Source organism: Physella acuta, unplaced genomic scaffold, assembly GCF_028476545.2.
Source record: "Physella acuta isolate Inbredline_101_S28 unplaced genomic scaffold, ASM2847654v3 ptg001761l, whole genome shotgun sequence".
Lineage (NCBI taxonomy): Eukaryota > Metazoa > Mollusca > Gastropoda > Physidae > Physella > Physella acuta.
Window position 1 is genome coordinate 115,376 of NW_026733271.1, and position 23,269 is coordinate 138,644.

At 36.5% G+C, this 23,269-nt stretch overlaps 1 protein-coding gene across 14 annotated transcripts in view; it reads right to left on the reverse strand.

The window, feature by feature from the left end:
• The window catches only part of LOC131930346 (plasma membrane calcium-transporting ATPase 2), an 86,004-nt gene extending 66,832 nt beyond the window's left edge, over positions 1-19,172 (reverse strand). For 13 of the 14 annotated variants that reach the window (XR_009384116.1, XR_009384115.1, XM_059286792.1 and 10 more), the window contains exon 1: positions 19,069-19,172. The gene's annotated coding sequence lies outside the window, so the exon portion shown is untranslated. Of the gene's footprint in view, positions 1-847; positions 920-19,068 lie in introns of those variants that run through there. The other variant, XM_059286785.1, reaches the window with a different exon arrangement.
• Between the last annotated feature and the right edge of the window lie 4,097 nt (positions 19,173-23,269).

A 23,269-nucleotide genomic window follows, 5' to 3' on the forward strand; every position in this document is an offset into this window, starting at 1 on the left:
GGCAATGGAACCATGTTTAGTTATTTCGTGGGTGTTCTTTTAGGAAAATCAATGAAAACTCAAATGAAATGAGGAAAAAATTGTGTATGGGAATGGCTCATAGACAACACAGTAAACAGCACTTTGAAGTGTAACTATAGCTATTTTGGCTATTAGAATACACGTGGTTAATGTCATTAAAAAAAAATTGTGTAGCGATGGATACCCAGTTCATTAGGATATGTATGGTTATCTCTAGCTTTAAAAAAAGAAACGTGTAATCAAACTGTAATTTATTTAGCCTGAATAAGCATTAGCCCAATACAACGAAGTATCCAATCGATTACATCTCCGTGTCATTGAGAAAAAAACAACACATCGAGCTTGCCCATGACTAAAATTGATGAAGAACGGGTGAACTATCTAGGCTAGGCCTAGGGGAGCTACATATTGCGAAACCGACCCGGTGACTAGGGCCTATGCTTTGACGTCACTGCGCGGTGACACTTAACCCTTTTCTAGAGAAGAGGACATGCACTGTGACCTCTTTCACAAACACACACACACATCAATGAAGTAAAGCTATATCTAGCCCACTTCAATACAGTGTGTGACGTCGCAGATATTAAAGTTAAGCGTCAAGAGGGGGGGGGGGTGTAGAGACTATAATAAACGATCTAAAAATAACCAGACTACAACCTGACTAGGACAGCCCTATGTACGCGGCTGATTTATTTCTACGTTTTACATTTCAGTTACGACATGCTCGGGACACAGGACACCTAATCTATTTTTGACCACACTACGGCCAATGTTAGATTAGACAAAAACCGATGAGGCAATAAATAGTGAAGAAAAAACTACATACCACCAAGAAGAGAGGAAATAAGGCAAATAAAACATTGGAGAAGCATGCGAACACAGCCGGCGTTGGAAGCCAAACTACAGGGTTTATCGACGATTGCTCTTTGATCGATAAATCGCCACGGCATTTGTTTCTAGGGGTTGGTCTTTCTTCACACAGCATCAACTTACTGCCATTGTTTTTATAACGATGCAGCATCAATTAGACATGAATAAAACAAGGCCAATTTAAGGAAACGGGGCTTTCTTTTTTTTACAACACCCACACTAAAGTAAACAAGATTAGACAAAACGAACACGGATACAGCTGTTCAACTGAAACTTGTCTAAAAGTAGCGTTTTTTTAAACATACGGTACTTAAACGTGGAATCAAATAAAACAAGTATGTTGTTGACAGGCAACGTATAGGGGACGGGGGAGGGACGGGGAAGCATTCACCGCAGCAGCTTGTACCATAGTTGCTTTGCTAATTAATGGAACCTGAATATTTGATTCATTAATCAGACTTTTAGTGTAGGTAACAGATGACCCAATCATCAATCTTTATGCACGCCTAGAATAACCATCCGATGCAAGCAGCAGCAGCCTCAAATGTGCTGGTGAAAACTACTTTATCTGAAGCTGATAAATGGGCAAGAAAGGAAAGATTAAAACGGTTCAAACTGTTCACACAACGCTGTGAATCGGGGTCTTGTTGTTTCAACCGACGATATAACCCACAACTACGTCACTAGTCACGCAAGCCAATCAATAGCCAGCAATAAACTAAACGACACTTGCGGTTATACCAATCGTTAAATTCGATTCTTTCCGCAACATTAGAACAATACTAATCAGTAAAGGAGAGAGTTGCATTAGAGCTTTTGTTCCGATCCCACTAATAGTGTAGTGCGAGACTACCATTTTGTTTGAGGTTATAACCCTAACTGCTTGAAACAATGTTGCAATACAAGACTGAATGATACATTGAATAACAAAATGCATACAAGTCTTTTAATTGTGAAGTTGATCCTGCACGGAACCAGTCACCACCAAAGTGGTTTCTTGGGCTGCATTGAGAAGTAGCGCTCTACGGCACTGACACTAAATAAAATAATAATTTGGCTTCATTTACTTGAAACAAAACGAATGAAAACAGCACCACTTTTTAACAACAAGAAAAACAGACAACTAAGGCCCAAGTGATCGATACTGAATATATTCAAGCCCGACGGCATGTGAGTGATATAGTCACGTGCCATGTCAATGGCTACGACGGTTACTACAATGTATAACTACAGTTACCGAATTATTTACATTATATAATGATGAAGCGAATAGGTTTCTAAAGTTTAAGTGTTTAAAAAACACTTCAGAACAGGAAAAGAATTGACTACATAAACAATATAAAGGTTATTTGTTGGAATATGGACTAGACGCCAGAGAGTGGGCAATGACAAGTGTAAACGTCAATACTTGTGTTAGCACCAACCATACAGAGCTTTGATTAAAGTTTATTTCCACTGAAAAACTTACCCTCTTCTAATATGTTACAAAACCTATCAAATCAACAAAATAAAGAGTTGATCAGTCTATTTATATATATTTTTTATCAGCTAAAAACAGTTCATGCAGATAATGCAACTAATCATAGCCAACTGCATCTACACTCCAACCCCGTATGCACTGAATCTTGACAGCACCCCTAAATGCACATAACTTTAAAAACACCCAAATGAGCTATTGTGTACCTTAAAGTACATAATGTATCGCTTACAGAATATAATACACCCATTCTATACAAGGCCACCAAACAAAGGCCCACCTGCGGTAAAATAAGTCGACACACAAAGACGGACGAGTATTATTAGCATGTTTAATACGCTGGCTTAATGTATCGTCAGTGTCTCTATCAATTTCCACTTAACACATTGACCTTACGCCTTCCCAGACATCCACTAACACCAAGTGTTTTCATTTGCATCTAGTTTCCTATTGTTGATAATTAATAAAGATATATTTATAGTACGCAAGCCTTGGCAGGGGCAGGAGCGGTAGCAAGGTGAAACAGGATTGGTACCAGTAACTTTCCTCTTCGGTTGCCTAATGTTAAATTTGTATTATAGAGTACATAACACCGAAACAAAAAGATAAAAACAGGAACGCCTTCAAAATAGTGTGATACATAACAGGGGTAAATCAAAAAACGAGACATGGCCCCCACTAGTACACGGGTCTCACGTGATCCCGACCACAAGCGTCACTCTGACATTCAAAACATCCTTATCTGTAGAAGGGTGCCAAGACTAACATATTAGTGTAGCGCATACAAAGGTCTATGGCTTCTCCAAAATGTGCCTGACTGATGCAACAGTTACTAATATATGAAGCCGGGACATATTTTCGACTGGCCAAAGCTTTCAGACAGGACAAGAACGCGTGGGGCTGGGTAGCTGGAATAAAACTGTCGGTTGCCATTGCCAACACCGTGGGTTAGTTTAACGCAATAATAACCCACGCTTTCGTAATAGATGAAAATAATCGGAATAAAGCGAGCATAATAAAGCAGCGATTGTTTGAAGATAGTGAGACAAATCTTCTGGCAGACACAAGGATAGAGATGCTCTGCCAGCTCCGATCAATAATAATATTCAAATGAAATCAGCTCATGGGAGGCTATCAGGGCTCGTTTACTCACGGCCGCTGATTTACTCCGATAGCCAGTGAGTTACTGTCTGCTAGAGGAACCAACTATTTCAACAGTACAGTGCACGTGTCGCACGCGTGCTCAGATAACGGGAGCAGATAATGTACCCGAAACCAAACATTTTAAACTCGTTACCGCCATAAGGCTCCAGCAGAATAGCTGTGCTTGAAATAAAACAAGCACAGATGCAACTGAAATGAAACTCGGAGATCGTGTTCGAGCCTGACATTCGCTCGCGCCTGCTTCAACTTGTGATTGGAAATAAACTCAACTTGTATGTTGCACGTGAGCGCGCGACAGTGCATCGGCGATACAGTACGGCAGACCAAGGCCTGGTTAAACAACGGCACATGACTCGAGTATTTGTGCATGTGATAAACATGTTTCTAATAGCGCGAACCTCTTAGCGGCATGGGAAAAAATGCCACTGACAACACGCGTCAGATGAGATCTAGACTTGTTCACATGAAGGATTATATAAACAAAGCTCGAGGGGGTAACACCAACAGTGTTTTATGTTCGTGGCCATTTTTTGTAAGACAGTACAACAGTATCACATTTTATAGATGTCTACCGAACAATTAGATTCAACAAACTGACAGGCTCTACGTTCGTGGGTTGTTTTTTTCCCCATTTAGTAAAGAGATTTAACACATACAAGTAATATGTAAGCTAGTTGGTGAATAATACAATATCAATAAAGCTGGGAACCAAGGTTTTATATAATAAAAGTTCATAGTCTGTGTATGCTTTTTTTATTCATTTTACACCACTGATTTAAACGTGTTTTTAATAGGCCTATCTGAACGTTTCAAAATCTAAGTAAATGTAGTCAGTTTTAAAAACAGCAAGTGGCCAGGGGAGGAGCAAAGGGCATGTTTGTTAACCTTTGGCCCGCTAGTGTAGTCAACCCCCTTTTGTGAGTGTAAGGTCCCTCTTCTTCTTTCTTCTATAACCATGGCAACGATTGATTTCTGCCCAGTATTACATGATGGGGGATAGACGCAAAGCAGGCTTGCCCAGCCCCTGAGCGCGCACACAAGTGTCTGCGTCCCTCTACCGTTGGTGGCTGCGTCACTGGTAAAGGAATGAGGACGGTGCCGCGGCTCTATTGATCCAAGTCTTCCAATAGATGTATACCACGGCTGGGGGCGCTTGCCTAAAATCAAAGCACTTTTTTAATGTTGGTTTTAATGGGGATTTCGACACACCGCGGAGCCTGCTCGTGGCGAAGCATGAATAACAGATACATTATGCGTCAAGCGTCAATCGATACACGCAAACATGTTACTGTTTAATGATACTAGCACACAGCACAATGCACAGACGAATTTAACAATTAATTGACAACAGATGGGTATACAAAAGGTTTCAACAAGTACAGATCGTAATGAGAGCCGCGGCGCTCTAAAAATTTCCGTCCATCCTTATAGAGATCGTATCATCACAAACCACCATTAAAGCTCCGAATGCCAAGGTTCACAACAGCCTAGTTAACATCAGCACAATCAATCAACAAATAGATTTTCGAGATAGAACCGATCAGCTCAGTTAAATCTTGGGTCTGATCCCTTTGCTGACAAACTCTGATCATGTTTGAGGCAGTGCAATCATAAATGCCTGGCCGGCTTTAAATGCTCAAGTATTTCCTTTCAATGCCAACAACAGGGCACGATGCTGGAGTGGAGTCAGATTTTTGTGAATTTGGTTATTATTTCTCCATGCTTGACAGAAACAGAGAAACTAACGGCTAATACAATAAATGGCAGTGTGCTTACAACAAATCCTAGTCGAAATACATAACGCAATGCAATCAAAAGTGGATATTTTTAGAAAATAACATTTGAAATAAGTAAATATTCTACTATATTTTGCTTTGTAGTTTCCAAAAACTCGGGGGTGGAATAGTGAGAAATATGAGTGGGGGATTATTAAATTATAGAAATGTATGCCCCAGGTACAAAACTTGTAGCTACGCCTCTGTGAGACCAGCAAATGAAGGTTATTAATCCACATCTTTCATCGTGAAAGGTACAAATTCAATTAATGTCTAATTTAATTGCTTCAGCATCATCCACACTTTGTTTAAATTGTTTATTTATATTAAACCCAAATAAAAGAACTACATTAAAGCCAGACAAATATAAAAAGCACACATTAAACAGCCTTTAAGGTAGATTTTAAATAAAACCACACAGGTTATAGCTGCAACTGAAGAAAAGTATTGCCATTTATATTATAAGCTTTGGGTTTGTGGCTAATCCAGTAACTTTCACTCACAGCTATTTCATTCAAATTTTTCAAAATATGACATAAGAATATGTAATTTTTAATCTAATTTTATATTAAATTAGTCCTTAAAATTAATTAAAAATAATTACCATATCCAATGACAAAAGTGAAAATAACAGTAAGAAGTACTTGCACTTGGTTGATCAGCAAGTTTACTATTGTGAGCTTTTTTCACTCCTGGGTAGACCACCAATATTAAGAATGGGCTGATTGTCTATTCTATATCAAAAGGTGCTGATCAAACATTTTAGTTATGTGTGGTGTTGAATTCATTCATTACTGGGGGGGGGGGGAGTAATTGTTTTTATAAACTTGAATATTGAATTGCTAATTAAACTATTAAAAGGCATATTTACTACAGAAATGTATAAAAATAAAACAAAAACCTTTATAATAATAAGATTATATTAAGCTTTTAAATAGATGCAAAGATAAAAAAAAATCAAAACAAACTTTGTTTATTTGATAAAAGCATTGATTGCTCATGAAATCTTTTGCACATGTTAGCGACTAATGCTTTTAATAAAAAACAAGTTTGCTTTAATCTTTAAAATTCATAGCTTATTAATATTATTAGGGTTTTTTATATTTGTGTCATTTCTATTGCCTACTAGCCGTCCTGAACAGGCCCTGAACTGGCCTCTGTAAAAAACCTATCCGTAAAGGACCATGGCTTGTGTGTTTATTAAGCAGCATATACCCAGCATGGACATTTGACAAAATAACACAACCCTAATCCTAACTCTAACTTTAGACTTCACGCTAACTTCAACCAACCAAAACACAAACTAAAAAACAAACACGAACAAAACACAAACCCAAACACTAACACAACCCCAAACACTAATGGAAACACAAAAAGAAAAACATTAAAAACACAAACCTAAACGCAAACAATAACAATGCAAAATTAAACGCGAACATGAACGCATAGTGCTCACATTATAACCCGGGGTTATAGCAATCGGCCTGGGCGCCAGCGGAAACACCTGATTCAACTTAGTAAACGCCAAACTTATCCATAGTCCGGCGCACCAAATAGCACTCTTTTTTTTTGGGGCGACGGAGGACGGCCTGGATTCAATTTAGTGAAGGACTATAGTAACCTTTCTTATCTATCACACTGTTTAAAATGAACGTAGGCGACATGCTCACTGGAAAACAACCCGTTTTTACCCACAGCTTATCACAATCTTTAAAATGAAAGTATGCACCATAGCACTCACAGGATAGCCCAGGGTGCCAAACAGCATCCTGCCGGGTGCTGGCTAACGCGTCTGATTCAATTTAGTGAACGACTATGATAGCCCCCCAGCTGGTCCGCAAACGGAAAGATAGAAGTAAACATAGAGGACATTTAGGAGCATCTTCTAAACTGATATAGATTTAAAATAATTAGTAAACAGTACATTCTGTGCATAAAATAAATAAATGGCTGAGTTAAAATATCTGTGTTTAAACTACCATATTGCACTTTATCAACATAAAAAAAAACTAATAAAAAGTATTTAAATTTTCACAATGTACTGTTGTGTTAAGGGAAGTAATTTTGTTTTGAGATCTACCAAGGAAAGTAATGGTACTGAAGGAACAAAGGGATGTAATTTGTACATAATTTTAATTTGTGAAGGTTGATACATTTTATTTGATTTTGTTCCTTCCACATTTCGTTAATTAAAATAAGGTTTGGGAAATGAAAAACTTTCTACAAAACCATAGATATTAATTTTTTTAATCACTAATTTATCTAATAAATATTTTAAGAATATTACAATATGGCGATCAAGTGGAGTTTTTTACTATATACATGTGTACCATGGGACTGTCAGCCCGCTGTCACATACAGAGCCACTTAGTCCATTTGAGTTACATATATATTAGACAAACTTGAAGAACATTCCAATTTAGAATAACATGCACGATATAAATATCAGCATATCACTATGATATCTTATCTAACAAAATATGATAGCTTTAGTTAACATCGACGGGATAATTATGGTACATGAAATGTTTAAAATATTTATGGTACTTTGATAAGAACAATAAATAAACTACACTATCTTAGCACAGAAGTAAAATGGGGAAGCTAATGTTTAAATCTGCAAGCTGAGGCTAAGCTTGAGTACTCCAGGTATAATTATGGCACAATTGTGAGCCCTATTACAATTATACTGCAATAAAAGAAATGAATTTAACTGATCCAAATACTACTTCGGAAACTTTCCACTAATTTCTAACAACTGAACAATATTAATATTTTTTTTTAGTTAGATAAACTTCACGGGAGAGAAGATTAAATAAGACCCTTTTAACAACCAAGAAAAATGCAGACAAATAAAAGTTACAAGTCAACATGAAGAGGGGAAAAGTGACTAATGGCATATAATGAACACTAGCTGAACATGATTCAAGAAGTCCCAGCTAAACCTAAGCCACTAACCTGAGTACCGTGAGACTAGTGTACAGTGTTTCTTTCAGACTTTATTCTCCAGGGGAGGGGGGCACTTGAAATATTGGGGGGGGGGGGGGGGGGGGGGGGGGCACACTGGACACTGTTTAAAGTATTTATTTTCTATATAAATTACATTGCGTTCGGGGCGGTTGACTAGATGAAACTCAAAGATAGCACCACTTTAACTGAATTTACAACTTAGCATACAATTAACTGAAGCTCATGTTATATGTAAATCACCCTCTTAGAAGTACAATGCTAGCTATAGAAAAGCTTTACAGCTGGCTCCAGGTAAAAAAAAAAAAAAAAAACCTGGACATAACCCCCCCCCCCCCCCCCCCGCGATATAAACCGACTGGCCAAAAAAAAACCCGCAACATAAACCCCCTGGATAATAACCCCCCCGAATGAGATTTATATAAGGAAATAATAACGATGATGAGAACCAAAAAAATTAATTAATTAATTAATGTAATTTTTAACGACTAACAATTGTGGTGCCGAGTAAAATGTAGGATGTTTTTGTTTGGAAGTAGGACAACCTTAGTTTATTTATGGTTAATCAGCAGTGCTTTATGGGTGGTACATTCAAAACAGCTCCTGCATTGTTTCACAACTGTACACAGTCCATTCAGTGGTCAATGGACGGACTGTTCCATGTGTTTATGTTTTACTTCAAAACGAAACACAAGAACATACACTGCACTGTTACAGCAACTAACAGTCATGAATACAAATCTGCAACCAATTTCTATTATGATTGGCTTTGAAATGGCTGTGGTAAAAATTGTTGAAAGGGTATTTCCAGACTGTGAGGTAAAAGGATGGTTTTTCCACCTTAGCCAAAACATACAGAAAAATACAGGACTCTGGTCTTCAACAATGTTCCCAACTTGATAGTGAATTTGCTCTCAAGCTCAGAATGCTGCCTGTGTTGGCTTTTGTGGCCACGAACACATTAGTTATGCCTTTAATAAATTATCGGAAATTTTCCCCAAGAAGCAATGCCGATTGCAGACTGTTTCGACAACTACTATATTGTCAGACCACAACGTCGACGACAACCTATTTCCACTTGATATGTGGAACATGCGCACACGTGCAGAAGGCAATATACCAAACTCAAACAACTCATTTGAAGGCTGGCCATTATAGAGTATTTGCGAGGCATCGCTCAAAATCTCTTTTTAAAGTTATAATAAGTGTTTTTTCTAATGCTTGTTTTGTTTTTAATTATTAATTTCGGTTCCCATCATCTATGGTTTTTCGTTATATAAACCTCTTTTGGGGTATTTTTGTCCAGGGGGTTTATGTCACGTGGGGTTTTGTCTAGGGGGTTAATGACCGGACACCTTTACAGCTGGTTCACATGCCATTTCAAACTGCTACATTTAAAACACATCCTACAATGATCATTTGAATGTCTAAAAAATAGTATTTTCGTAACTTTATACCATAGTTTCTTTTGAATTATACACAAGCAGGAATAGGTCTTAGTGGTACAATATATCATAACAGCATTTTATTTTTAAAATAAATAAAAATGTTATGATTTTTATACATAACTTTTTTAAAAAGCCTTTTTGTGAAAGTTTGATGTTAATGTTACAAATAAATACAAACAAGATGTGACACTGTAAGGCAAATATTTTTAGTCTTGTGGGGAGATGACTTGAGAATGATCAGAATGGTGGAAATTTGGTACCAATAGTGGTTTAATGTGTATAATTGCTAGATAAAATAAATTAATTTCTCTTCTGAACTTGAGGTTCATGGATCTTCTGTATAGTCAAGACTTATTATAAATGCTATTATTAAAAAATTAGCATGCATGATTTCAAGAGAATTTCATCAATGCATTACCAATCCTCTATTTTTAAACATGACCTTATTTATACAACAGAGTTATTTCAATTAAAACAATGGATCATAAATGGATAAAAACTATTGTTTATAGTTGTTGAGGCGTGGGTTTGTTCAGAGTGAAAGCCTAGAGTGTAAGTTAATCACCTTCTGTAATAGGTAGGTGGAACGCACTTCAGCGACCCACCCAGGAGTTAGGGACGTAGTGGGGCACTCTCGGTAGCCACCACATACAAGCGACCCACCCAGGAGTTAGGGACGTAGTGGGGCACTCTCGGTAGCCACCACATACAGAGTTTTATCATCAAATATCATGTGCTACCATGTGCCTATTGTAGGGCGCTGTTTAAAACAAATGTAGGCTCCATAGTGCTCACAGGGGAGCCCTGGGCACCAAATCTAACCTCACTGGGGTGCCGTAGGACACGTCTCATTGATATAGCAAACACTTATTGTTGCCAATCGTGTCCTTAGTGCATAGCCATTTTTTAAGATGAACTTAGGCACCAAAGTGCCCACGGGGGAGGCTGGGCGCTCCGGGTCAATCAATTGACAGGGCACCAGTAGATGGCCTGATGCAGTTTATACCCTTGAAGAGAGTAGCATCCCTGACACCCCCCCCCCCCCCATGCAGGACGCCCAATGAAGTGATACCAAGTGTTAAAATAGCCGCAGGGAGCGCCTAACCCTAAATAAATTTCATCAACTCCTCTGAGTTTCATGTCACTTGGATGAACGGTGTCAAAACGTATCAGACTTTTAATTTTATTTACTGTATATAGGGAAAACTCGCATCCGACTCTACTGGGTTCTACCCTAGTGAAACTAAAACTTTATTTTCAGCATATACCTCCTTTGAAAAGAATTTTGTTTAGTTGAAAGTGCAACTGACCATTTTCATAATTTCCAAATACAAAAAAAATTTAAATGAATGCACATACTAAAACTTTCCAGAGCTTTTAATAAATTTGTTATATACTAATAAATGCCTGCTGAATGAGACACTATTTTAGTAAGTTATTTTACAGAATAACAGGTATAAATATAAATGTATATAGACAAACGTTATAAAGAATGTTCTGTCAAACAGGACATTTCAAATAAAATTGATCCTTGACCTGATATATTTTAACTATTCCCATGGTTCAATATGATTTAATGTTCAATCAGAGTAAGCATGCACAATTTATGCTGTTTGATATAAATACATATACTTCAAATCTCCCTTTCAAATACAGCAAATAAGAGCACAGCAATAACTACTTCCTTTAACACATCTACTATATCATCTCAAATTCACTATCCATCAAAAATGACAGAACAAGCAAAGTAGCACTTAGGCCTTGATGGATTTGAATGACAACATGAGAAATGGACAGGTCAAGATTCACTAGATTTGTAATTAAGGAGAGCATGAGGAAAATCCAAATCAGATGGAACAGCGACGCCATTCTATCTGTCTATTATTGTATAACAAAGCTTAGGATGTATTTAGCACTCCTCAATTCTTTATAGAAAACATCAGACATTTTAAAGATTGTTTAACAAAGCTTAGGATGTATTTAGCACTCCTCAATTCTTTATAGAAAACATCAGACATTTTAAAGATTGTATAACAAAGCTTAGGATGTATTTAGCACTCCTCAATTCTTTATAGAAAACATCAGACATTTTAAAGATTGTTTAACAAAGCTTAGGATGTATTTAGCACTCCTCAATTCTTTATAGAAAACATCAGACATTTCAAAGATTGTATAACAAAGCTTAGGATGTATTTAGCACTCCTCAATTCTTTATAGAAAACTTCAGACATTTTAAAGACTACAATATTTTAGTACCAAAATCTTAGCTACTGGTAATAAAGCTAAGGGCAGCTGAACAATTCAGACAATTGTGGACTGATGACACTGTAGATACATCAGCGTATGGAATATGGAATATCTGTGTAGGTTGAAAACCACGGACAAGAGTAATGGTAATGACAAAAAAAAATTTTTGCCATATCTAAATAGAATGTCAAAATGAAAAATATTGTGCAAGTATAATAAATATACAACACAAATCAAAACTTCAAAGAACTAAAATGCAAGGATTAGGTTTGTGCATCCATTGTTGTCACACTTACTAAAGGGTGGGTGGGTTAGTTTTCAAAGTACTTGACTTTGGATTCATTCTTATTAAAGCAGGTACCATTGCTTTATTCTGTTTGTTTAAAAAACCTAAAAAATTAGGGGACAAAATATAACAGTTTTGAGGTAAGTTCTACGTGTTTCATTTCCATCATCAAGGTAAGATATTTATATTTAAATTTTTCTATTGTACAATAATATTTTAATATCCCCTATGACACGCCGATTTGATTCCTAATTTCTAGTTATTGTTTGGAGAAATTTGGGCTTTCAACCTCGATTGTGCAGACTGAATGATAAAAATGACTGTTGATCACAATGTCAAGGATTCTTTTCAACATTACCCAGAGGGAGCACAGTGATATTAATGGGTGGTATCAAAGTCTTCAGGCTTAGGGAAGTAGCTAATACTGTAGTTATACTTTTCAAAGGATTTTTTACCTTGTATCTAAGCATGAGCAAAGGGACTTTTCTAACATATACACCACATGCCCATGACATTTTTTTAATTAATGAAACTCTTGTATTGTTTTGCCAGTAGTATAATATTAGTCTATTTCATGGTTAAATGCAATAGACTTTTGATTTTAGGGGGGGTTCTTGATGTTCAATAAACCAGTAAATATACTGATACATGATTATATTTTAACTGTATATTGTCATTTATTGGTATCATATTAAAAGTATGCTAGTATTGCATGCAAAAAAAGATTAAAAGCTCCTGATCCAGATACTGAGATCAAAACTCAAACTGTTTCTTTATTGAATGAATGGAAAAGTAGAACTGTTATTATTCCAGGCATAGTTGATTTGAACAAAGCCCTTAAAGCAAACAATAGGCTGGCCAAAAGAGTACTTTTTTGCACTTAAACATTGTGATCTCACCAGGCTTATCCTTTCAGCCCAGTAAATCAACAAATCAGGAGATGGTTTTCTGTGCATCAACTAATTCAATTCCTATGTGGATGCTGGGCTGAGTTCTCAAGCCAGTGTTCTATTGCTAGACCATGCTCATCATTACTTAAGATAAAGAATTTTAGTTCACAGTTAATATTTTCTGGCCATATTTACGTTTATTCAATTTAAGAGTAAAGTGATCCATTGGGCAGATGAAGTTGAGTTCATGTTTCTTGACCTCGACATATGATGGTCAGCCCTATGCACAGCTACCTTTACTTTCCCAGCAATGTAAGTCAGGTACCATTCAGAGCTGTGTGGACTCAAGGACCTCATAAGAGTCACCCCAAGTCCAAACCAAGATCTGATCTTGAGACCTTCAGGCTAGCAGTCAAGTGTTCTACCATTCAGCCTTGCTGACCCCTCATTAAAGTTATGGTCTCTAATTTGTTAACTCAGTGACAGTGTCGAAACCAAAGAAGCTTCTACACTATTATCAGATGTGTTGTATGTTGCATGTTTTATTCAACAGGCATATTAAACATGGACCATAGTAAATGATCAACTGCATCTAAAAACCACAGCACAACAAAATGTCACCGTCACCCCCCTCGCTCTTCCCCAATGATGTAACACTTCCTACTTCAACCCCTCTCCTAATTGCAATTTTTAATGCAATATTCTTTCTAAAATAGTTAGGGAAAAATTAGGTTGCTGTTTTTAAGAGTAAGTTAATACCCTTAATTGATATCATCTGTTTTTAATAAATGTGTAGCTAACATAAAATAATGTGAAGTTTCAGTAATACAGAAATGATTTTAGTCTATCTTTACAAGCAGTGTGTATTGAGCTTGTGTGAAAAAATTCAGACAAAAAAATCTCAAGTAGTTCTTGAGATACATTGATTTAAAAAGTAATATTTTGCTAAAATGCCACATTTTGAGAAATGCAAAATAGTGGAAAAATATACAAATTTTGGGGAGGAGGTAGGGGTTTGAACCTGCATAAAATAACTAAATAAAAGCTTGCAATTGTACAAAGATTTAATTCTAGTTGGCTGTTTTCAACTAAAGTTGGTTATATTCTAGTCACAATTCTGCATCAGCACAAAATGAATTAGAAATAACCAAACTATATGGACAGTTGATTTCTAGTCCCACAAGAGTCTCAAGTCATTTAAATAATACATATTGTCAAACTGATTTGTGACATTGTGGGTGAGTGGAGTATGATACCTATCCTCCTACTTATTTCAGGTTAAACACCAAAAATTTTAAAAACCTATAAATGCCTATAAAGCTCAGAGTATAGTTTTAATCAAATAAAAAATCTAAAAACAAAAGCCATTATTAGTTGAAACAATCCTCTGAATCAAGCCATCTTAATATATAAAACCCATGTGCGCACTTCTCTCTCTCTCTCAGCATGCTCCAAGCCTAAGAGATCAGTATGTTCAACAAGGACTTAAAGATACAGACTTTTGTTGAAAATAATATTTTGGATGTTTTAAATATATAAACTCAATTTTATTTAAAGAAAGAAAATAAAAATAAAATAATATTCGAATGTAGAAACACACATTTTTAATTATGCAACTGGAAAAATGTTTATGGTTGTGAAAAGAACGCAATAAACAATGACGTCACGTTCCACATGTTTAAACTACGGAAAGAACACAACACTAATCTCTCCAATTTTAGAATATGAAGAAATAAACTATTTCATTAGATCTAGGTTCTATAAATCTACTTATCAAGAAGTACACTATGAAATGTATTTTCTCCATCAAAGTTACTTTAAAAAACAACACAATGACCTTTGAACAGCTGGGTTTTTAACTGAATTATTTAAGTCTCTTAATCAGTGTGTGCAATTAATATGGTGTTGTGTTCACTAATGATGTATATAATTTGGTTTTTCTAATAGGTATTGGTAGCATGTTATTTTAGATGTGTCAGATTTTAGCTATTTAGTTATTTCTTTATTTTGTCACTAATATAGTTCAACGTGTAGTAAAGCATGTTGCGTCTTGACCAATAACTATTTTATTAAAAAAATTTCTCAAACATGTATAACATTAAAAATATATAGGCCTATAATTGATGCGTAACCAGTACCGACGGCTTGTTTTTAAAGAAAATGATGAAAAAGAAACATTTAACTAAATAAAAATAGTGATGAATATCACTTGGGACAATTTTTTAACCAAATTATTTTCAGTTAATGCTGTAATTTGTCTAATTGGCTAATTTATTTTAAGTTAGACATTTACACACCGCAAATTTTGCTTCATAAGAAAGGTAAACTCTAAATAACATATTACAGTTCCAAAAGGCAAGCCTGGTAAGAAAATATGTATGACCATTTAATTTGTCCAGGTATATTAAAAAACAGTGGTGATGTAAAAAAGAATAACGAATGCAAGCTAATTAAAATTGATGGTTTGAATAAGGGATAATGACCTATGCAAAACTAAGAAAAAAAAATTACAAACTATTTAAGTAATTTCCTTATTCATTGAAACCACAAGGCTAAATTTACTAAGTCTACCAATGCAATTATTGCTTTATTCAATACACCCGGTTCTACTTCCCAAATACACCAAGTTTGCGGATTATGGAATATCCACTCGAACATAGAGCACAATGTTAAATAACATTGCCTTTGATTAAACCAGTAACATGGGTTAAAAGTTTTGTAAGTAAAGGATCCACCATTCTGCTTAAGATATGGTATATTTGAACAAGGAACTTTCATTTTCTTACATACATAAAAATGTTGTGACATATGTAAATTTTCAAAATGTAATCACTAAACAGATAGCAAAATACAGCTACAGCGATGATAGGACCTATATGTAGACACTTGAGGCCTCCTTATAAAAAGGCCCTTTGAAAAGTGAAATTTAATGACTTAAATAAAATAATACAACAAAACGGAAAAAAATATTTAAATATGAAGAAACTCAACCATATTTAAAATTAAACTTGCATGGCTTAAATTTTATTGATTATTCCAGTGTTTCTAATTTTTGTTTGTCTGCCATAAAATAAGTTTCTTATAATTATTAATGTCATGAAATAACTGAAAGAGATTAAATTAAAAAATAGACATAATCATCAGAATATCAATTAAACTTTAAAGTTAGAAGGCCCATTTCTGATTAGGGCCTATAAGACAGCAAAACACAGTAACCCAAACTAATTTAACTCTTTAAGACCGTAAAGACGCTCCCAGCGGTTGACAGGCCGGCCTGCCATACCGTAACGCTGCTCCCAGCGCTCAATAAAATTCTCTCAATTTAATTCTTTGTTTTTCAGAATCCAGGTTTTTAATCGTAAATCTAGGTCATGATAGCGCTAGAGCTGCCATTTTTTGTTGTATTTACTTCATTTTCTCGTTAGGTTGATTTTGTATTCTATAGAATTTTTTTTTACAACTCACAAAACTGCATTTTTTAACACTGCGGAATGCCGTTCAGCGACCGCATCTAAACGTTTACGTTGCCGCACTATAAAATTAACCAAAATTAAAGTATACTAAGAATAATCCAATTCCATGATTTAAATAGAAAAATGGACGTTCTTTCGTTTTCTATGAATAAGAACTCATGAAAAGTAATTCTTATTGTTAATTTTCCCGGCAGAAGCGAATTTTTTGCCGGAAAAATCAACTCTTTATTTTTTTCTTCTTTAAAACTAAGTAATTATCTTTCTTCAATAAATAAAGAATTACTTAAAATTGATATCAGTGTATAGGGCATTCAATTACCATTAATTTTTATCCATAATATGTGGGGTTTAAATTAACGGGTAAAAAGATATGGGTCGTTTAGCCGCAGTGGTACTGAAAAAAAAATGAGTGGAAAAAAATAATTCTGGTAAAGAGTTGATGCCTGAGAAAAATTCCTTTAAAAAATTAGTAATTAAAATAATGGCAGCAGAAATCTGCAAATCAGCCATGCAAGTCAATAGCAAATGTCCAACAGAAGCTTGATTTTTGTTATGGACTCTGTGTTTATTATTCTACAAAGGCTTTTTAATATATTTTTACATTCTTATATATGAAGTATAGAGGAAGTATTGTAGACTGCAAAGTAGTACTTTACACTATTTCCGATTTATCAAAAAGCACATATGAATTTGTACTAATATTACGCACTGTTATACACACATTGTTTGCTGTTTACTTGGTGCGCAAATATCTTTCCTATGAGATTCTATTTTTAAAAGCTTAAGTAATTAAAAATCATGTCTATATCCTGAGTTGCCATCCCCGTAGTGTTATAGATATTGAGAAAATTGAGGGGAGGTTGCTCCCACTTTATTTAATGTGGAAACAGATAAGTAAACATCAAGAATTAGAAAAGCCCTTTTTTTTAAAATACCAAAAAGTCTAAATTTTTCCTAGAAGAGTATCCATTTCTCTATAGTCTCGTATTTACTAAAAAAAAAAAAAACGTTCTATGAGACTAGAAATATTTTCATTCTTCCCAATGAGGACCACCATCATTAATGGGCCTGAATGAAAAAAATACAAGCGTCAAGTTGCTCTGACCCTTGTTAAAGATCACATCCACTCAGCAGCTAGATGACATTCTAACTAATACTAAGGCTTAGCCTTACCTAATATTAAAAAAAATGTTGCAATGTATGGTCTAGATCTGTGTTCACAAAAGTAAATCAATATAACAAAAAGCACTCAGAATTTTATCTAGTTTACAAACCAGACCAGTCACTAGACTACAGACAGTAGCAGAGTTTTTTCCCAGGCATCACTTTTGGGAAAAAGGGGGGGGGGACGACGACGGGGACGGGACTTTACAGCCCCCCCCCCTCCTCCCCACCACAAAGAAAATGTATATAATATATATTTTTAATAGTGTCATCCCATCCGTCCGTCCCCCCAGAATTTTATCTAGTTTACAAACCAGACCGGTCACTAGACTACAACTACAGACAGTAGTAGAGTTTGTTCCAGGCATCTCTTTTGGGAAGGGGGGGACAGGACAGCCCCCCCCCCCTCCCCACCACAAACAAAATTTATGTAATATATATTTTTAATAGTGTCATCCCATCCGTCCGTCCCCCCCCCCCCCCATCACCATCCCTGGAGAAAAAAGTGGAAGAAACACTGGACAGTAGTGGACCACATGACCGATACTAAAGAAAACTAGCTAAAATAACTAGATCTAGATCTAACTAGATCTAGTAACTAGACTAGATCCTAGGCCTGAGGTAGATTAGGTAGAGCAGGAGGGGAAAACCTAGCTTACTCAACATACACACTGGAATCTAGATATTCAAGTGACTATTGAAATTAAAACAATCGGACTGTCTAGCGAAATCTAGATTCTATCTGACAAGAGCTAGGCCAGTCTATTCTTACTCTTACTTCCTTACTCTTCAAGCCTAGGCTGTCTTTACTTTAGTTATTATAATATTTAGTTAATAGTTAGTCTCTAGTCTCTAGCCTGGCCCAGTTTAAATATTTTAAGATTCAAGATCTAGACTAGATCTAGACTTTTTATAACTCAAATTGATGTGGTACATCAGCCCTTGTGGAATTAATGGAAAAATTCACAAAACATTTATTGATTATGAATCATGATGGATTCCAAAATTAGATAAAATTAGTCGATAGAACAGTAGTCTAGTAAGGCCTTCACCACTTTTGAAATGATTTAGCAAGAGCAGATAACCCAGTTGAACAAAATAATAATGCTCTGACACAAAAAGGTAATGAGCTGTTGAATGCGGCGGCTGTTACCGGCACTAAATATTTAGCCTCGTTTTACTTCTAGGAGTATCTATTATATTAGTATGAGCTTAAATGCACACTTTTACATATAAGCAAATGCAAAAGCATTAAAAGTTTCAAAGGAACATGTGAAATTACCTACCTCGAGAAGGTCAGAAAATGCGAATAGCTCAGACCTACTCTTCTCGCATAGCAGGAAGTGTCATGTGACTAAGGGGACCTCACTCCGATTGGTGTGCTTTACATTATTCATTCATTCGCATATCACCAGGAGTAACTTTGACGTCATCTAAGTTAGACCTTGCTATCAGTTCGGGTATTCCCATTAGTCGTTTATAGATAAACTCTGTATAAAATATGTCTAAAATATATTTTTAAAATATATTATAAAATCCTTAGACTATACTATTTTAATTATTGCATATTTCATAGTATATTAAATATACAAAAGATAATCTTTTGCTGGTAAATAAATTACGCAAGACAACTATGGTGTGGGGAAGGTTGGGGAGACGATGCTTTACGTGGGGGTAGAAAATGAAGGGGGCGGTTTTAACACGAGCAGTCGGTCTTATACACTTTATCTCGTATACCTCTCAATAATTTTGAATAATGATACGGGTTTTTTTTTTTCGTTAGAATTATGGTAGATTGTTTTTTTCTGGAGGTAAATTTTGATGTACCCGCCCCATATCTCCGGAAAAGTGCGCCTCGGTGACAACCTGTTCCCTCAGAGGCATAGCTACCCGAGGCAGGGGGCGCCAACAAATGTAGAAAAAGATGAAATAGCACATTTATAGATGCATTGCTGTACACAGTCGATGTAAAGATAACAGACTGCAACATGCCTTCCCTAATGTTTGAACTGTTTTCTAAACCAATGGTGTAATAACAAAATATCGTTCATGGTCACTGATCAATAAAAAGTGCCTCACGTTTTGTCCTCATGAAGGGGGGAGGAGGGGGGGGTTCTGACGTAAATTACAAGGTGTTTACCGGATTTGTGTAGATAAATATTTTAAACGAGCCGACCCGCGACGTATCGTATGCCGCTATTTAGTTGTTTTATTTTGTACTTTTCAGTAATTCATAATTTGTGAATTCGACAGTACCAACGCTGCCACTGAAAATATTTGCTTTAAAACAATATCAGTAGCACGTTAAGGACGATTACCCCTCCTTTCCCCAACCCCTCCTTCCCCCCCCCCCCCTCCCCCGTGAAAGTAAACTCCTCTTAGTTACCTCCCCTAAGTTTAAAATCGTTTCAAACTAAATTATCTGCCCCAAATAGTCGTCACTAAACCCGGCCAGAGTTTCTTCCAGGCATCTCTTCGGGGGGGGCGAAGCCCCCCCGAAAATTTTTTACCGCCCCCCCGAACGAAAGGAAATTTACATAATTTATATAGAAAATATATACTTTTAACAGTGTCCGCCCCCCCGAAGAAAGTCTACCGCCCCCCCGAAAATTTCAAGTGCCCCCCCGGAGAAAAAAGTCTGGAAGAAACACTGAACCCGGCTCTACGATTGTAAACATTTAGCGTGAACCACAGCTCGCCAGACCATGTAGGGGTGGGGATGGTAGGTAGCGCGCTTACAGCTTGGTTTTTTCTATCGTCTCCAAGAAGAGAATTATATATATATAGATTTTTTTAAAATCAACACCAAGCAAACATTTAATGCGATATTTTTTTCATTCCACATTACAATCTTAAGAAATAATATAAGTAGTTGGCCAACTAAACTAAATGTTGTTAAATAGTATAGTTTCTCTCAAATCGTTAAAAAAAACAAAGACTTACGCTTGATTGCTATAGGATTATCTGCACCCATTAGCCCATATTACAGTGAAAAATATACCATTCAGTCTGGTTGCCCTGGCCATAACGAGACACAGAGTTTCTTTCAGACATTTTCCGAGAAAGATGTTGGTGGGAGGGGGGCGGATTTAAGTCAGTGCGTCACAACAAGATGGTGGCGGGAGGTCGGCACCAGAAGGTACCATTGGGGGATGGGTGAAACCAATTTGAAAAATCGAAAAATGAATTGTCAAAATAATATATATATATATATATATATATATATATATATATATATATATATATATATATATATATATATATATATATATATATATATATATGACGTCACGATGTTTACCTCCCCCCTCCCGTCCGTCACACATCGTCACAAAAAGCCAGACCGCCCTCCATACCTCCTAAAATGACGTCACACCTCAGCATACAACCCCCCTCAAAATTGCAGTTGAATTTTTCTTAAAATACGAAATTTTTCCAAAATCTTGTCTGAACTCTGTCAAGACAGAGTGTTTTAATCAATTCCTATTACAATTTATTAAAACAGTTTTCTAAAAGGGGAAATAATGGCTAAAATTCGTTTTCTAACATTTCTTTTTATAATGCAAAAGTGTGACGTCACTCCATCTGAACCCCCCCCCCCCCTCCCCCTCATCCCATACCGTCACAAAATTATGGACGACCCCCCCTTATATATGGGTAGGGGTTGTTTTAAAAGTCCCTTTTTGTTTTATAAAATACCAGCACAATAAGTGAACAATCCCTTGTGAATGATACGGTATTTTATATACACATGTCGTATCTTATGAATTTTTATATTAATTAAACGTTCACTTTTATCTAGGGGAAATAGCCCTTACATAATTTGTGTTAAAATAACATCAGAGAACCGACAATGAGAGGCGCATTCTAGCTATTGTAGGGACTACGTTAAATTAGCTGTAACCGATTCACACCCCCCCCCCCCCCCCCCCGCACACATACGCACATACACATACGCCAGACCCTCTCAACTTGATTTTTTTTAAATACACCAACCAACCACCACCTAAAATACATTATATTTCAGAATGTAGTTTTTTTTAAACCAATTCAACGAAAATATTCTTTGATGTCACATCTCTTAACTGGCCACTTCATCCGGATGGTAAAAAGGTCTTCATCCCTTCCCCCTAGGAGTATCCTGTCATCCGTGGACTACCCAAGGAAATAATCCAAGTATAATGACGTTAGGTTACCTAACCCTTACTCTTATGATGTACCCTCGCTATAACAGTAGGCCTACAGATTAAATCACAGGGGGGTACGGCTAATTGAAGTGTACCGACTTACCCAAATTTACACCTGAATTTGTAAACGACACACTCACGCGCAACAGTCGACGCACACTTACATGCACTTACACACACCTGAACCTACCTGAGCCACAGCACATGCATCATATCCACCTTACATCTGACGCGGGGCCGGTGGAAATGACGCGCAAATGTTTGCTTCCAATATAATCGAATCCATCCGACTTTTATTCTTTTAATGCCTGATGACTCACTCGCGGGTATAAAATTGGGATATGAACATCTGTTGGGAACCCCCCCCCCCCTTTCCACACGCTCCACCACCATGCACCCCACATTTCTTATTATCCTTTATTCGTTGCGTAAGTTAAATTTAGTGCAACCCCCTCCTCCCTGCTTTACACCCACCCACAACCCATCTGTATAAATATGCGCTCCCCCCCCCCCCCGTAACCTGAAACAAAATTTAACGTTTGTGTGTAACGTGAAGCCTTTCTCACACTACTTACGTAATACAATTTTAACACGCGAACGGGTGGGGGTTTATAGTTTTAATGCCGTCCATTAATTTCAGATGAGCTCCCGTCAACATTTACTTTTATAATGTAACTCTCGATGCGAATGGAAACTGAGTTAGCTCCGGGGTGCTTCGTTGAGAACACAACCAGAGGAAATGTTTCGGTGTACGAACGATGATTCGGGTTACGAAGTAAAGCGTCATTCGTGAAAGCTAACGTATGATAACATACAACCAAATCGATTACATGTGCTAAAATATGATTGCCTACTTTCAAGTGACAGTGTGAGTCTATTGGTTTTCATTGAAAGGCTGTATCGGTGTTCGTTTATCCTCTATGAGTTTGTCATTTTTCTCAGATGAGGGGGGAGGGGGGAGGGTTAAAGAGGGGTGCTTAAAACTCCCGGGGTGGGTTGCAGTGGTTTAAATATATATTTATATATATTTTCTTTATAAAATTAATTTTTTTTAAATTTTCTTCATAATTTGAAGCCTCGAAATATATTATTTCACACGCATTGCTGGGCGCAGCAAGCGACCGATCAGCTCCACGCCAGGGGGCGCTGTTATCTACTAATCGGACTGCACCTCGTAACTCCAGAACGGCATCTAGAAATCGGGTTGGATCTGCTGATCTATTATCGTTTATTGTGACACAGGGGTTGAATAATTAAAGAAAATCAGTACAGGGGGCAAGCCTGGCACTGTCCTGATAAT